The 15,381-nt window shown below is 42.3% G+C and overlaps 1 protein-coding gene and 1 non-coding gene across 3 annotated transcripts in view; both read right to left on the bottom strand.

The window, feature by feature from the left end:
- Nucleotides 1–15,381, bottom strand: part of TMCC3 (transmembrane and coiled-coil domain family 3) — a 269,438-nt gene that overhangs the window by 214,664 nt on the left and 39,393 nt on the right. The gene's annotated exons all lie outside the window — the stretch shown is intronic.
- On the bottom strand, nt 1,847–1,919 carry TRNAV-CAC. The gene has a single exon. It is a non-coding gene; the product is annotated as a tRNA-Val (tRNA).

Here is a 15,381-nt window from a genome sequence, read left to right as displayed (position 1 = left end):
GCAGATTTGAACAAGCAGAAAAAAGAATCAGCAAACTTGAAGACTGGAAAAATTGAAATGATCAAATCTGAGCAGCAGGAAGAGGGAAGAAAAGTGAACAGAGCCTACAGGAGCTATGGGACACCATCAGGCAAACCAACATATGCACTGTGGAAATCCCAGAAGAAGAGAAAGGAGCAGAAAGTGTATCTAAAGAGATAACAGCCAAAACGCTTCCTAAGTCTGAATATATACATGCAAGAAGCACAACAAACTCCAAGAAAGATAAAGTCAAAGAGATCCACATGGAAACACATTATAGGCAAAATGTCAAAACCCAAAGAAATAGAGAAAAATTTAAGAGCATAGAGAAGTGACCCTTCATGTACAAGGGAGTGTCAAAAAATTAACAGCTGATTTGTCATCAGAAATCATGGAGGCCAGAAAACAGTGGAATAATATTTAAAGTCCTGAAAGAAAAAACAGTCAACCAAGAATTCTACGTCTGACAAAACTATCCTCCAAGAATGAAAGAGAAATTTTATCTATATAAATGAAAGATAAAAGAGTTCATTACCTGGGCTTCCCTGGTGGCACAGTGGTTGAGAGTCCGCCTGCCGATGCAGGGGGCACGGGTTTGTGCCCCGGTCCGGGAAGATCCCACATGCCGCGGAGCAGCTAGGCCTGTGAGCCACGGCCGTTGAGCCTGCGCTCCGCAACGGGAGAGGCCACAACAGTGAGAGGCCCGCGTACCGCAAAAAAAAAAAAAAAAAAAGAGAGTTCATTACCAGCAAGAGCTTCCCTGAGAAATGATAAAAGCCTAAAATGAAAAGAAACTCCAAGCCATAAGAAGACATAAAGAACACTGGTAAAGGTAACCACACAGGTAAATATAAAAACCAGCATTACTGTACTTTTGATTTATAACTCCTCTTTTTTCCTATATTACTTATAAGGCAAGTACACAAGATAAATCTATGTTATTGGCCACACAACGTATAAAGGGGTACCTGTGACAATAACAACGTAAAGGGGGAGGAACAGAGATGTAGAGGAGCAAAGAGTATACTACTGAAACTAGGTTGGTATTAGTCAAACTAGATTATTGTAAGTTTTCTTTCTCTTTTTTTTAGTATTTTTTAACATCTTTATTGGAGTATAATTGCTTTACAATGGCGTGTTAGTTTCTGCTTTAAAACAAAGTGAATCAACTATACATATACATATATCCCCATATCTCCTCCCTCTTGCATCTCCCTCCCACTCTCCCTATCCCACCTCTCTAGGTGGTCACAAAGCACTGAGCTGATCTCCCTGTGCTATGCGGCTGCTTGTAAATTTTCTTTCAATTTCAAATGCTAATTTTAAAATAAAGTTTATAAGAAATATGGTGTCACTGTGGAAAAATTATTAAATCAAATAAGAAAAAAGGTTGAAATCACCTCAAATCACACCAGCTTTATCCTGATTGAGTTGAAAAAAAATCTTTTAGGGCTTCCCTGGTGGCGCAGTGGTTGAGAGTCCGCCTGCCGATGCAGGGGACACGGGTTCGTGCCCCGGTGTGGGAGGATCCCACATGCCGCGGAGCGGCTGGGCCCGTGAGCCATGGCCACTGAGCCTGCGCGTCCGGAGCCTGTTGCTCCGCAACGGGAGAGGCCACAACAGTGAGAGGCCCGCGTACCGCAAAAAAAAAAAAAAAAAAATCTTTTAAAATATTTATTTATTTATTTATTTATTTGGTTGTGCCAGGTCTTAGTTGCGGCACGCGGGATCTTCATTGCAGCGTGTGGGATCTTCACTGCAGCATGTGGGATCTTTAGTCCCGGCATGTGAACTCTTAGTTGTGGCATGTGGGAATCTATTGTAGTTCCCTGACCAGGGATTGAACCTGGGCCCCCTGCATTGTGAGCGCAGAGTCTTACCCACTGGACCACCAGGGAAGTCCCTGAAAAAATTTTTAATATTTTCTAGATATTTAGATATTTTCTAGAAGAGCCAGACCATAGAGGGGTGCATTTCAGACAGAGGGAATAATATGAGAGGAGAAGAGTGGCAGAAAAGATTTTTTTTCTTTTTCCTCAAAGAAATAGGCTCTCCTTTGCTTAACAAGATTTTTCAAAGTACTCTGAATATCAAAGACGCTAGAGTACAAGAATAAAGAAACAGATTTGGGCTAACCTACCCAGGTTTTAATTTCGATCTATCATTTACTGCCTGTGTAATTTTGGGCAATCTTTCAATACCTCAGTTTCTTTATCTGTAAAATGGGAATAATAATAGTACCTACTTCATGAGGCTGTTGTGAGGAATAAATGTGAATACATGTAAAGCACTTAGAACCAACCCTGGAACACAGGTAAAGTCTAATAAATATTAGCTCTTCTAATAAGCATACAATCATCTAAAAAAGCCCTGAGAGGCATAACTGAGGTTCTAGCAAGGTCTACAGCTATAGCAAAAAATAAAATTTAATATTCTTTACCTTATTCCACAGTCAAATCAATCCATTTCCTATCAGATGCATATAATTCTTATCTAAGATTTAGAACAAGTGTAAAACCTAATCAATATTTTGGTATTTCTTTTTTTTTTTTAAAGTCTTCCATCAGAGCTGCCAACTAAAGAACGCCATCCAGCTCTACAAGGATTAGGTCACTGCAGCAGCTGACCTTTAACACAGCCTGAAAGGAGTTCAGGGAGGAGATCAGGAAAGAGGCGCTCTGTGCTCTGGGAAAACTGGCAGAACACTCCTTCAAATAGATATTTTCAGGAGAAACTTTTTATAAACCTGGATTCTTTCATCTTCCCATACTTGGAAAAGCACTAAAACCATAAACTAAGATGTCTGTTCCTCCTGACTATCGGCAAGCTCCTACCAGGATGTGTGCTTGGTTGCATGTACCCCCTTCGCCAAAATCACATACTAACCTCCCCACCTCTTCGCAGTGGTTCCTGAGAGCTATCTGAGAGGTTGTCTCCCAGGCTATAGTTCTCAGAAAGTCCCCAAATGAAACGGAAACTCACAGCTTTCACACTGTGCATTTTTATTTCAGTCGACAGAGTAATAATGCAGTTAGTTCCTAAAGCTTTCTTCTAAACCAGAATTAGTGTGTCTGTGTCTTTCCATCATTGCTGTTGCCACAGGAATATAACAGGATATAAACTCCCATGTTGCTACCGAGAAAGTTAAAACGGTTAGCCATATGAGATTTATTCATTCATTTAGTCATCTGTTCAACAAATACTGAGTACCTTTAATGTGCCAAGTACTGGGGAAACAGGAATAAACATTACAGACAAAAACCTAAGTTTACATCCTGATAGGTAATCACAGATGGAGAAGGCGGTGGGTCACTGAAGCTCGGGGGTTGGGCAGGGGCAGGAACGGGGTTACTATTCTTATCTTGAGTCGTTCCAGGCCCCTCTGATTTGGAACTATATTATATCCCATTGTATTCATGTCAGACTCCTGACCTAGAGGTAAAAACCATGCAAGTTAATTCCTTAAGTCCCTGGTCACTCCTCACCACCATCACCCAGTCACCCAGGCCAGAGACCTAGGAGCCAAAAATGACTCAAGTCTCTGGGTCATATCCAAAGACAAATAATCACATAAGAGCCACGCTAGTAAAGATGAGCTTTTTGTTTCTTCGTTTAATTAGAGCTGTGTACCTAGATGACTTTTTAAAAAAATGATCTCCGTCTTCTCAGAATGATTTAACTAGATTCCTGTCTGAGGCAGAAACAAAACCACTGCCTTCCAAAACCAGACTTTCCGATATGAGTCTTGGTTTGGACAAGTCATTCAACCTCTCTGAGATTCAGTTTCCCCGTCTGTTAAGTGGGGATAGTAACACACACCTACAGGGCTGTGGTGCTACTTAAATGAGTTAAGGACATGACAAGTACTTAGAATGCCTGGCATATATGAGGCACTCAACACACACTGAAAAACAAGAACCTCCCAACATTCCTTTCAGTGGTTCATTTTATCTAAGGAGTATCCTATCTTTGAAAAGTACAACCCAACAGATGAATGCATAATTAATTATCACAGCACACAAAGCAGAAAGGTGGATTTGTGGGGTGGGAGAGGCATGTTTCAGGCTACAGTAAGAGCCTGGGTTGGCTGCAAGATTTGGCGCTTCCAAGAGCTCGGAGCCCTACCTACCAACTTAAAATGGCTCTTTGGGGCTTCCCTGGTGGCGCAGTGGTTGAGAGTCCGCCTGCCGATGCAGGGGACACGGGTTCGTGCCCCGGTCCGGGAAGATCCCACATGCCACGGAGCGGCTGGGCCCGTGAGCCACGGCCGCTGAGCCTGTGCGTCCGGAGCCTGTGCTCCGCAACAGGAGAGGCCACAACAGTGAGAGGCCTGCATACCGCAAAAACAAAAACAAACAAACAAATAAAATGGCTCTTTGTGCAGAATTTCCCAGGGAGACGCTGCCTCCATACCCCTTCCCCTTCCACTTGTTTTCCTTTAAAGGCTGATTCAACCAAGGAAGCATGGGCTTTGAGGTCAGGGCCTAACATGGGTAACAGGGCCCTGGCCCGGTGTTTCCCATGCAGAATACCCCAAACCCTGTGTCAAAGGAAGTCCATCAGGGGCAAGTGTATTGCCAGCCTTTCTCACTGCTTTCTCACAATAGAACTCCCCGCTGCAGCCTCGGCTTTTGTCTCTCCATCTGTATTACAAAAAGTACCCCTGACCCTGCCCCGGAGAGGATGCTTCAGGAGATCATTGAGGGGCCTCTGGTATTCTTTCACAGCACGTGGTTTGCTCTCCCTGATGACCCGTCTCTACAGCGGTCAGAAGCCTGCATTCAGGAGGAGCAACACGCTTCAACCGGAGGCTGGCAGCTCTGGGTGGAATCATGCCAGGGCTGCGGAACACCTCAAGAGTCATTTGATGGACCTCGAGGACAGTGAAGTGAAATAAGTCAGACAGGGAAAGACAAATACTGCATGTTCTCATTTATAGGTGGAATCTTAAAAAGCCAAACTCGTAGAAATAGAGTAAAATGGTGGCTGCCAGAGGCTGAGAGATTGGGAAACTGGGGAGATGCTGGTCAAAGGATACAAATTTCTAGCTGTAAGATGGGGAACTAAGATAAAGCATGGTGACTATAATTAACAGTACTGTATTACATACCTGAAAGTTGTTAAGAGGGTCAATCTTAAATGTTATCACCACACATAAAAAAGGGTAATTATGAGAGGGGATGGAGGTGTTAACTAACCTTATTTTGGCAATCGTTTCACTATATGTATAACATATATACATAGCAAATCATCACATTGTACACCTTAAACTTACATATGTTATATGTCAATAATATCTCAATAAAGCTAGAAAAAAAAAAAACTAAGACCTGTGGTTTCTACCCAGCTTCCTGTCCCACTGCAGCCTAAAGACTTTTTCTCTTTGACTTTTTTTTTTTTTCTCTTTGACTTTTTAAAATAAAATGCAAGAAATCACTTTCCCTGTCATGGCTTCAGAAATGATAGCTTTGGGTGATTATTCCTCTTCCCCCTTTGATGACATCTCTATGAGGACAGGGACTGTGCCTCAATCATCTTTGTGTTCCTAGCATCAAACACAGAAACCAGCTGTTGAATAAATACATAAATAAATTCTATTTTTACAGCATCTACTGACATCTAAAAATTCCACAGTAGAAGTTATAAGATGTAAGATAGATACCTTAAGAAGAAAAAGTTAATTGCAAAATCAGTTGTGTACTACATAGTACATAGAATTTATGAAAATTAGTACTTGCTCCAAATTGTTTTTTTCATAAATTTATTTATTTTATTATTTTATTTATTGTTTTTGGCTGTGTTGGGTCTTCATTTCTGTGCAAGGGCTTTCTCTAGTTGTGGCGAGTGGGGGCCACTCTTCATCGCGGTGCGCGGGCCTCTCACTATCGCGGCCTCTCTTGTTGCGGAGCACAGGCTCCAGACGCGCAGGCTCAGTAGCTGTGGCTCACGGGCCTAGTCGCTCTGCAGCATGTGGGATCTTCCCAGACCAGGGCTCGAACCCGTGTCCCCTGCATTGGCAGGCAGATTCTCAACCACTGCGCCACCAGGGAAGCCCGCTCCGAAATTTTAAAATATGTACTGTAAAATATGCTTTGTTATTCATTGGTATGAACACAGAACCAATAATTAATTCTGGCCTTCACTATTATAGAATGCCTATACTTTCCAATTTATAAAGTGCCAAAAATAACAGCTACCTCACTGAATTCTTGTGAGTATTAAATGAGTTAACACATGTATAGTATTGTACTTAGGACAGTGCCTGGCAGACAGTGACCACTTAAGAAACGTTAGCTACTATTATTGTTGTCATTATTATCAGGCACTGTCTTGGCTAAGACTATTACCCAAGTTAAATAGAAGTTCATTTAGTCAATCTGCCCAGAAAAGTATTAATAGAAGCAAGATGCACATATAATCTATCCCCTTGACAACAAAATTTGCCCTCAAAGCTTTAGGTATCTCCTAAAAGTCATTAATGGATTCTCATCATGTAAAATTTGCCTATAAATTATTTGTTTCTTAGAAAGTGATTGTACCTTGAAGCAGAAATAGATATTTAGCAGACCTTAAATGTGTGCCCAAAAGAAGTGAGTTAGCAGCCTCACTGAAAGGTTCCTTTTAAAAAACAATTCAGAGAGTAATTTTTACCTTCTTTATAGGCCAGACAATGGTCCTGATTCGGCAGGTGTGGGGCACTTTCATCTGATAAGGGCCTGTGAGTGTATGAGACTTCAAATGACTACAGTTTGGGTTAAAAATAATCTCTGAGAGACAAAAACTGCGACACAACTGAGAAACAGAAAGCAGAAGTATTTACAAAATTGCTCCATTTGCACTCTCCCACAGTGGGCGTTTCCCTGTTTCTCCAAACACCATCCTTCAGCCAGAAATTCCCAAAGGGCTGCTGGTCCCCAAGGTGCTGGGCCATACAAGGGTCCCAAGGTCAAGTTTGGGAAATACATACTACATTCTCTTCCTGAAAACCACAGTGCCCACCAACATATCAAAAGGTCCTGAGCTCCTTCCAAGAAAGAACCCTGTTTGGTTGTGCTTCGTCCACTGGTTGAGAATGTAAAGAACTAAATGTTGCCTGCCATACCAGTTCTATGAGGATCAATCCCTTAGCCACTACAGTTGCCCACTGACAATGTGCCTGAGGGGAATTCAGGATGGAGAAAAACAGGAAGCGTATCCCAAGCACTTACTGGCCCCTAGATCTTAAGATACATATCTAAGGAGAAATTTCAATGACCCCAGATTCCCGAATTGTGTCATAAATAGAAAAGCACTTAACCCGAGATGCTGTCCTTTGCGATTAGCAGTAATATTTTTATGTGGAACTACATGGTTTTTTTTCCAGCAAAAATTTCATGTATATTCTGACTCCCCACTTACCTCTTTGGAGCTGTTCTTCAGAGCTATCTGAAAGGCTGTCTCCCAGGCTACAGTCCTCAGTAAGGCCCTCAAATAAAACTTAATTCACAGATTTACATTATGCATTTTTCTTTCAGTCAACAAGAAACCAACAACACACATGCTTTTTCCCAAAATATACGTACAAGAATTTCAGTTTTGGGAATACTGAAACAGTCTAAAATTAACCACTTCTTCCCACTTAGGAATGACTGCAGGCTCATTTGCTTGGCCTGGCAAAGTCAACACTTATTTAAAAGCAGATGGGAAAGAACGTTAACCCTATGCATTCCCATGGCCCCTCATTCAATGCGTGTTTTCATGCCTTGGATCAAGTCAAAAAGAAACTATCCTCAGGATACATCTGAGGTGTGTCCCACATCCAGGAAAGGGCCTATAAATTCTAGGAATGGCTCACAGAAAGCATGATTTCAGAAGATTCTGAGAAAGAAGATAATGTAAGAGCAGTCCTGTCAACAAAAAGAATTTAATTCTCCTCCTATTTTTTAAGTCCAGGAGAAGAATGCAGGTGCGTTACAATCTAACCAGAACATGTCCAAAGTCTTTAGGAAGAAATTCACTGAGGTCAGCTTAAATCAGTCCCAAGCAGAGAGGAATGCTCAGGGCTTCCTTGTCAAACTATCTCCAAAGACTCCAATCTCTAGAACATTATCTTAATTCTATAACTGGAAAAAATGTTGGCTTCCCTGGTGGTGCAGTGGTTAAGAATCTGCCTGCCAATGCAGGGGACACGGGTTCGAGCCCTGGCCCAGGAGGATCCCCCATGCCGCGGAGCAACTAAGCCTGTACGCCATAACTACTAAGCCTGCGCTCTAGAGCCTGTGAGCCACAACTACTTAGCCCGCGTGCCACAACTATTGAAGCCCGCGCGCCTAGAGCCTGTGCTCTGCAACAAGAGAAGCCACGACAATGAGAAGCACGCACACCACGACGAAGAGTAGCCCCCGCTCGTGGCAACTAGAGAAAGCCCGTGCACTGTAACGAAGACCCAACACAGCCAAAAATAAATATATTTATTTTAAAAAATTTCCAGAATCCTGAATATCTGTTTGCAATATAGTTTTTTCCTAGCATCCAACACCTCACAGAAAATTAGGGATGTGGGGAAGCATCTTCCCTCCTCCTCAGGTCACTATGATATTCACCCAACCATAACTGTCCAAAAGTGCCCCCTACTGGCCTCCCTAATGACCAAACTTACTAAAAAGGCACAGCATCAACAGAGACAAATGTGAAATTTCTGAAATAACAAAGAATAAAACCATCCTCAGTTATGTAACTCTTTGTTTCCCAGATTCTAAAGCATTCAAGGTCCTTGAGCCTGAGAATCCCCTAAGTGGGGTAGGACAGGTGTGGGGAAGGGACTACTTGGATGAGTCTATAGAAAAGCCTTATCTCACAGGCTCTGTACATAAAATTGCCCACCATTTTGCTCCAGCGTTGTCCAATAGAACTTTCTGCAATGAAGAAAATGTTCTGTATAAGCACTGTTCAGTATGGTAGCCAGGAGCCACATATGGCTATTCAGCCCTTGAAATGTGGCTCATACAACTGAGGAACTGAAATTTCAACTTTAGTTAATTTTAACTTAGATAACTACGTGTGGCCTATGGCTACCTTATTAGATAGTGCAACTAGCTGATATACTCAAAGTTCCTTCAACACGGATTCCACCAAAAATACAGATAGTCAGGGACCAAGGAAGGTTCTTTTGAGGGTCTGGGAAATAGACTCTTTTACTTATCAAAGGAAGCAGGGAAGGATCGAGTGCACGATCTCATGAATTTTCTCCTACTAAAGGGAGAAACTGAGACAGAGATCAAATAATTGATATAAACAGTAATTGCTGTTTGTGGAATCTCTACACGTGCAAAGGGTTTTATATGTGATTTTTACAACAGTCCTCCAAATACACATTATTGTCTTTCTCCTACTGATACGGAAACTGAGGTTCAAGGAGGTTAAGTGGCTTAGGAAATGCCACACAGTAAGTGGGGCTAAGATTTGAACTTCAAGACCCTCCCCAAAAAATACAGTTGAGGTCTTTAGCAAAAACAAATTTTCCTTTCTAGATTTAATCAACAAGTATTTTTTGAGTATCTAGTACACACACAACATCATTCTAAGTGCTGGGGTGAAGGGGTGATACACACACACAAAGGTAAACAAGGAAAACCATCAATACACTGAACCTCAGAGTCCTGTGAGCTTGTTACTCTTCTCTACAAGGTATATTAATTATTCAATTACTCACAGCTAGCTCCTCTTGTATATTACAGCAACCAATCAGCCCAGAATATAAAATACGCTAATATTTTTAGTACTTCAAAAACATGCAGAACCAGGGCTTCCCTGGTGGCGCAGTGATTAAGAATGCGCCTGCCAATGCAGGGGACACGGGTTCAAGCCCTGGTCCGGGAAGATCCCATGTGCCGCGGAGAAACTAAGCCTGTGCGCCACAACTACTGAGCCTGAGCTCCAGAGCCCGCGAGCCACAACTCCTGAAGCCCACGCGCCTAGAGCCTGCACTCGGCAACAAGAGAAGCCACTGCAATGAGAAGCCCGCGCACCTCAACGACGAGTAGCCCCCGCTCGCTGCAACTAGAGAAAGCACGCGTGCAACAATGAAGACCCAACGCAGCAAAAAATAAATAAATAAAATAAATAAAATTTTAAAAACACACAAACATACAGAACCAAAAGCACAAGTGACAAGAGAAAAAAACAAACAAGTTAGAATTCATCAAAATTTATAACTTTGGGCATCAAAGTAAAAATAGCCATCATCAACAGAGTAAAAAGACAAGATGGCAGGAAATATTTGCAAATCATACATATGACAAGGTACTTGGATCTGAACTGTATTTTTTTTTTTTAATTTAAATTCATTTATTTACTTTTGGCTGTGTTGGGTCTTCGTTTCTGTGCGAGGGCTTTCTCCAGTTGCGGCGAGCTGGGGCCACTCCTCATCGCGGTGCGCGGGCCTCTCACTGTCGTGGCCCCCTAGTTGCGGAGCACAGGCTCCAGACGCGCACACTCAGTAGCTGTGGCTCACGGGCCCAGTTGCTCCGCGGCATGTGGGATCCTCCCAGACCAGGGCTCGAACCCGTGTCCCCCGCATTGGCAGGCAGACTCCTAACCACTGCGCCACCAGGGAAGCCCTGAACTGTATTTTTTAAAAACCCTCACAACTCAACAATAAGAAGACAACCCATGCATATTTTTGTGTGGACATATGTTTACATTTCTTTTCGGTCTAGGAGTGGAATGCTGGGCCATATGGTCATTCTACGTTTAGCATTCTGAGGACATACCAATCTGTTTTCCAAAGTGGCTGTACCATTTTACGATCCCACTAGCAGTATATGAAGGCTCAAATTTCCCCAAACCTCATCAATACTTGTTGTTGTCTGTCTTTTTAATTTTAGCCATTCTTGTTGGTGTGAAATGGTCTCTCATTATGGTTCAATTTGCACTTCCCTAAGGACTAGTGATGCTGAATATCTTTTCATGTGTTTATTGGCCATCTGTATATCTTCTTTGGAGAAATGCCTATTCAAATCCTTTGCCTGTTTTTTTTTCCAGGGGTAGGGGGGGAAATCAATCCATTTCACTGAGAGGCTTTGGGTTGCGGTGTGCTGGGGGGTCGAAGTGCCGGGAGGACAGTGAGCTCCGGGTCCAGCGGGATCTCCCCAGCTTCTCAGCTGCTGAAAGCCTTTTTGCCTGTTTTAAAATGGGTTGACTTTACTGTGAAGTTGTAATAGTTCCATATATATTCTGGATACAATTTCCTTGTCAGATACATGATTTGCAAATATCTTCTCCTGTTTTGAATCTGCTCTTCTATGAGTCAAGTCAGGTTCTCCAACAAACAGCCCCATTCCTTGCTCAGGAAGGAATATATCATCTGAAAACATAAAGTACAACTTTTTTTTTTCTTTTTTTTTTTTGCGGTACACGGGCCTCTCACTGTTGTGGCTTGTCCCGTTGCGGAGCACAGGCTCCGGACGCGCAGGCTCAGCGGCCATGGCTCACGGGCCCAGCCGCTCCGCGGCATGTGGGATCTTCCCGGACCGGGGCACGAACCCGTGTCCCCTGCATCGGCAGGCGGACTCTCAACCACTGCGCCACCAGGGAAGCCCCAGTACAACATTTTTTAAAAGAGCATCTCGCTTTCTGATGAGAAGCAGTTGAGAAACCCTCTCAATCCACAGCATGGAAGGGTCAGTCATGACTTGAAAGTAATCATGAGGGCAGCAAGACGGAGCAGACTGGGAAACAAAACTCAGGGCTAAGTTGGTTAAGCACAGACTTTAAAATGAAAAAACTGCCCATCTTTTTCTTCCTCTATTTTGTTTTAAGTCCCTCTTTGTCACTATTTTTCTAAATGGACCTAAGTGCTTCATAATCATCGCTATGTAAGTCATATGGGGCAACGATCTGGAGAACCTGACTCAATCCACAAAAGAGCAGAAATGTGTAACAATGAGCCGTGTTACCCCAGGACTGGAAGGGCCGTGGAGGAGTGCATGAACACGTGTGCACAAGTCCAGGTAGCTTGAATCCATACCATTGGATCTGCATCCTACACAGCTAGCATCATTAGGAACCTGCCAAAACCAAAACGTATCTCAGTAGAGAGGACATCTAATGGATGGGAGCTAGGTATGCAAACTTCTCTCTCAACAGACAGACAGAAGTTTCTTGGGAAAGAAATAAAAAAGGGAAGAAACAAGATTCAAAGCAATTCCAAAAGACGAATACTGGAGAAAACCCAACAAGATCTACATGGTAAATTCCCAACAAATGCCAGTTATTTGTGTTAACATTAAATAATAATACTAACCGTAAAGTTCTGAATTTATGTTTAAAGCAGCAATTATGTAAAAAGAGACTAATGGAAAACTGACTTCCCTAAAATCCATAGGAGGAAAAAAAATTGGGGTTTTGGTTGATCACAAGCCTAACATGTGCCAATAGTGCAATGCAGGTGCTAAACAACTACCACCACAAGGCAGCCCCTGTCTGCATCAAAGAAATTGATAGGCTCACGAAGCTCTACTAGCCAGGCCATGTCTGATGTGTAGGTTTCATGTGGGCACAAAAGATATGGACAATCTAAAGCATATCTAGCAAGAAGAGACCAGAATGGCTATAGGTCGGGAATCCAAATTAAATACAAAATAGTTGATGGAACGGGAGGTATTTGGGCCTCCTGTTTAAGGTAGCTCCACTTAACTATTTGAAGAATTGCCAATAAAGAGTGGCGCTAAGTTGTTTTGTGTTGCCAAAGGGTGAAAATTACAGGGGAATGTTATGCTCCATATACGAAATAATTTTCCAGTACTCAAAATCATCCAAGAATTGATCCCCTGGGCTTGAGAAGTTATAAGCTCTCTTTCGTTGGACACGCCAGGCTACTGAACAGGAGGGCTATCTGCCAGCAAGAGCATCCTGTGGTGGGTGAGAGGACGTATCCCCAACTTTAAGGTCCCTTCCAAAATTCAGAACCTGCAATTCTGTGATTCTCACTATGGCTGAAATTCATCAAATTAGTAGACAAAACCCAGTGTTAATGAACTCTCCTCCAACCCATCTTTATGTGGTAAATGGTGAACATTTAAAAATATTCTTGGTAGGCCTGGAAAAATGATTAAGTAATACTTGAGTCTCAAATATTAACTGATTATTTTCGTTAAATACTTCTCTATTGTATTTAAACCCTATTCCTATCTGCAGAAAGACTTAAATGAGATGATAAAGGTGAATAAACTCTGAAGGCCTCAAAGCAATAGAAGGGATTTTTATTCTAAATGATGGTTATCAATAAGCAGAGAAGCACCCACTAACTTTAAAAAAAGAAAACACTTCCATATGTAGCAGTAGTTTCCTCCTTTCTGACTCTCAACTATAAGTTTCCAAGGCAGGTCTAATTTTACCTTCATCTCAAGATTTGGTAACCAGAGTGCCAGATGCCTACACACAAAATTCCAGCAGAGTGCCCATCACAGAATATTAGCAAGAGAACTTGGAGGCTGGGCTTTGCCTTCTGGCCTCAAACAGGAATAAATGCAGGATCCAGGGAGGTTGTGAGAGTGAAAACTGGGGCACCTAAACTAAGAGTAAACCAAAGAGACAGGTTAAAGGCACAGCCCAAGCACAATCTACAAAAGAAAGAAATAGGGCTTCCCTGGTGGCGCAGTGGTTGAGAGTCTCCCTGCCCATGCTGGGGACACGGGTTTGTGCCCCGGTCTGGGAAGATCCCACATGCCGCGAAGCGGCTGGGCCCGTGAGCCATGGCTGCTGAGCCTGCGTGTCCGGAGTCTGTGCTCCGCAACGGGAGAGGCCACAACAGTAAGAGGCCCGCGTGCCACAAAAAAATTTTAAAAATAATAAATAAATAAATAGATGATCTGGACTTCATCAAATTTAAAAACCTTTGTTCTTCAAAAGTCACCATTAAGAAAATGAAAAGATAAGCCACGGATGCGAGAAAATATTTAAAAATCACATCTGAAAAGGGACTTGTATTCAGGATATATAAAGAACTCTCATAAAGACAACCCAAGTAAAAACTAGGCAAAAAATTGAATGGATATTTCACCAAAGAAGATATATGAATATCTAATAAGTACATGAAAAGATGTCCAACATCAATAGTCATTAGGGAGACGCAAATTAAAACCACAATGAGATGCCCCCAAACACCCACTAGCATGGCTACAATCAAAGAGACAGTATCAAATTTGTAGAGCAACTGGAGGCCCCCTCATAGCCCAGTACTATAAGGGTAAAATGGTTCAGCCACGTTGGAAAACAGTTTAACAGTTTCTTAAAAGGTTAAACATACATCTACCATACGTCCCAGCAATTTCACTCACAGCTATCTATCAAAGAGTAATGATAACATTTGTACATATTAATACACGCACACAAATGACCATAGTAGAAACAAGGCAGATGTCCAACAGAAGCGAATGAACTAACAAAATGTGGTATATCCATATAATGAAATACTATTTGGCAATAAAAAGGAATGAACTATCAATACACATTACAACAGTAGTGAATCTCAAAATCATTATGCTAAGTGAAAAAAAGCCAAACACAAAAGACCACACGTTGAAGGATTCCATTTATATGAAATTTCCAGGAAAAGCAAATCTACAGAGAAAGAAGGCAGATTAATGCTTGCCTAGGAGTGAGAGCAGAGACTGGCTGCAAATAGGTACAAGGCCACTTTCTGTAGTAATGGAAATGTTCTAAACATGGATTATGGTGATGGTTGCACAGCTCTTTAAATTTACTAAAAATTACTGAATTTAAAACCTGAATTTTACAATATGTAAATTATTCCTCAATAAAACTCTTTTTAAAAAATAGTACGGGGCGGGCTTCCCTGGTGGCGCAGTGGTTGAGAGTCCGCCTGCCGATGCAAGGGACATGGGTTCGTGCCCCGGTCCGGGAAGATCCCACATGCCGCAGAGCGGCTGGGCCCGTGAGCCATGGCTGCTGAGCCTGCGCGTCCGGAGCCTGTGCTCTGCAACGGGAGAGGCCACAACAGTGAAAAAAAAAAAATAGTACAGCCCTGAGACCCATGAAACAATAGGCCTGGATCAGAGGGCAGATCTTTTAGCTGCATTCATTAAATACATTATATTCAGTTCAAAGAAACATAATGGAGAAAAAGAACAAGTTTTCTTTTTCTTCTATTTTACTTATTTATCAAAAGCAATTTCTTGAGGTATCTCAAAATTTGAAACTATAAATGCCCAGCTTCTCTTACAATGTGATTTTGGAGGCAGTGTGCCTAGAGGTTAAACACAGGTGGGGACTATGGGCTCAAGCCGTGTCTAAAAGCTGCTCTCACTTACTAGGTGACCCTGAGCAAGGGATTCAACCTGAGTCTCGGTTTCTTGTTTC

The sequence above is a fragment of the Phocoena sinus genome, chromosome 10 (assembly GCF_008692025.1).
Source record: "Phocoena sinus isolate mPhoSin1 chromosome 10, mPhoSin1.pri, whole genome shotgun sequence".
Taxonomy (NCBI): Eukaryota; Metazoa; Chordata; class Mammalia; order Artiodactyla; family Phocoenidae; genus Phocoena; species Phocoena sinus.
This window is presented reverse-complemented; position numbering and strand designations above follow the sequence as displayed.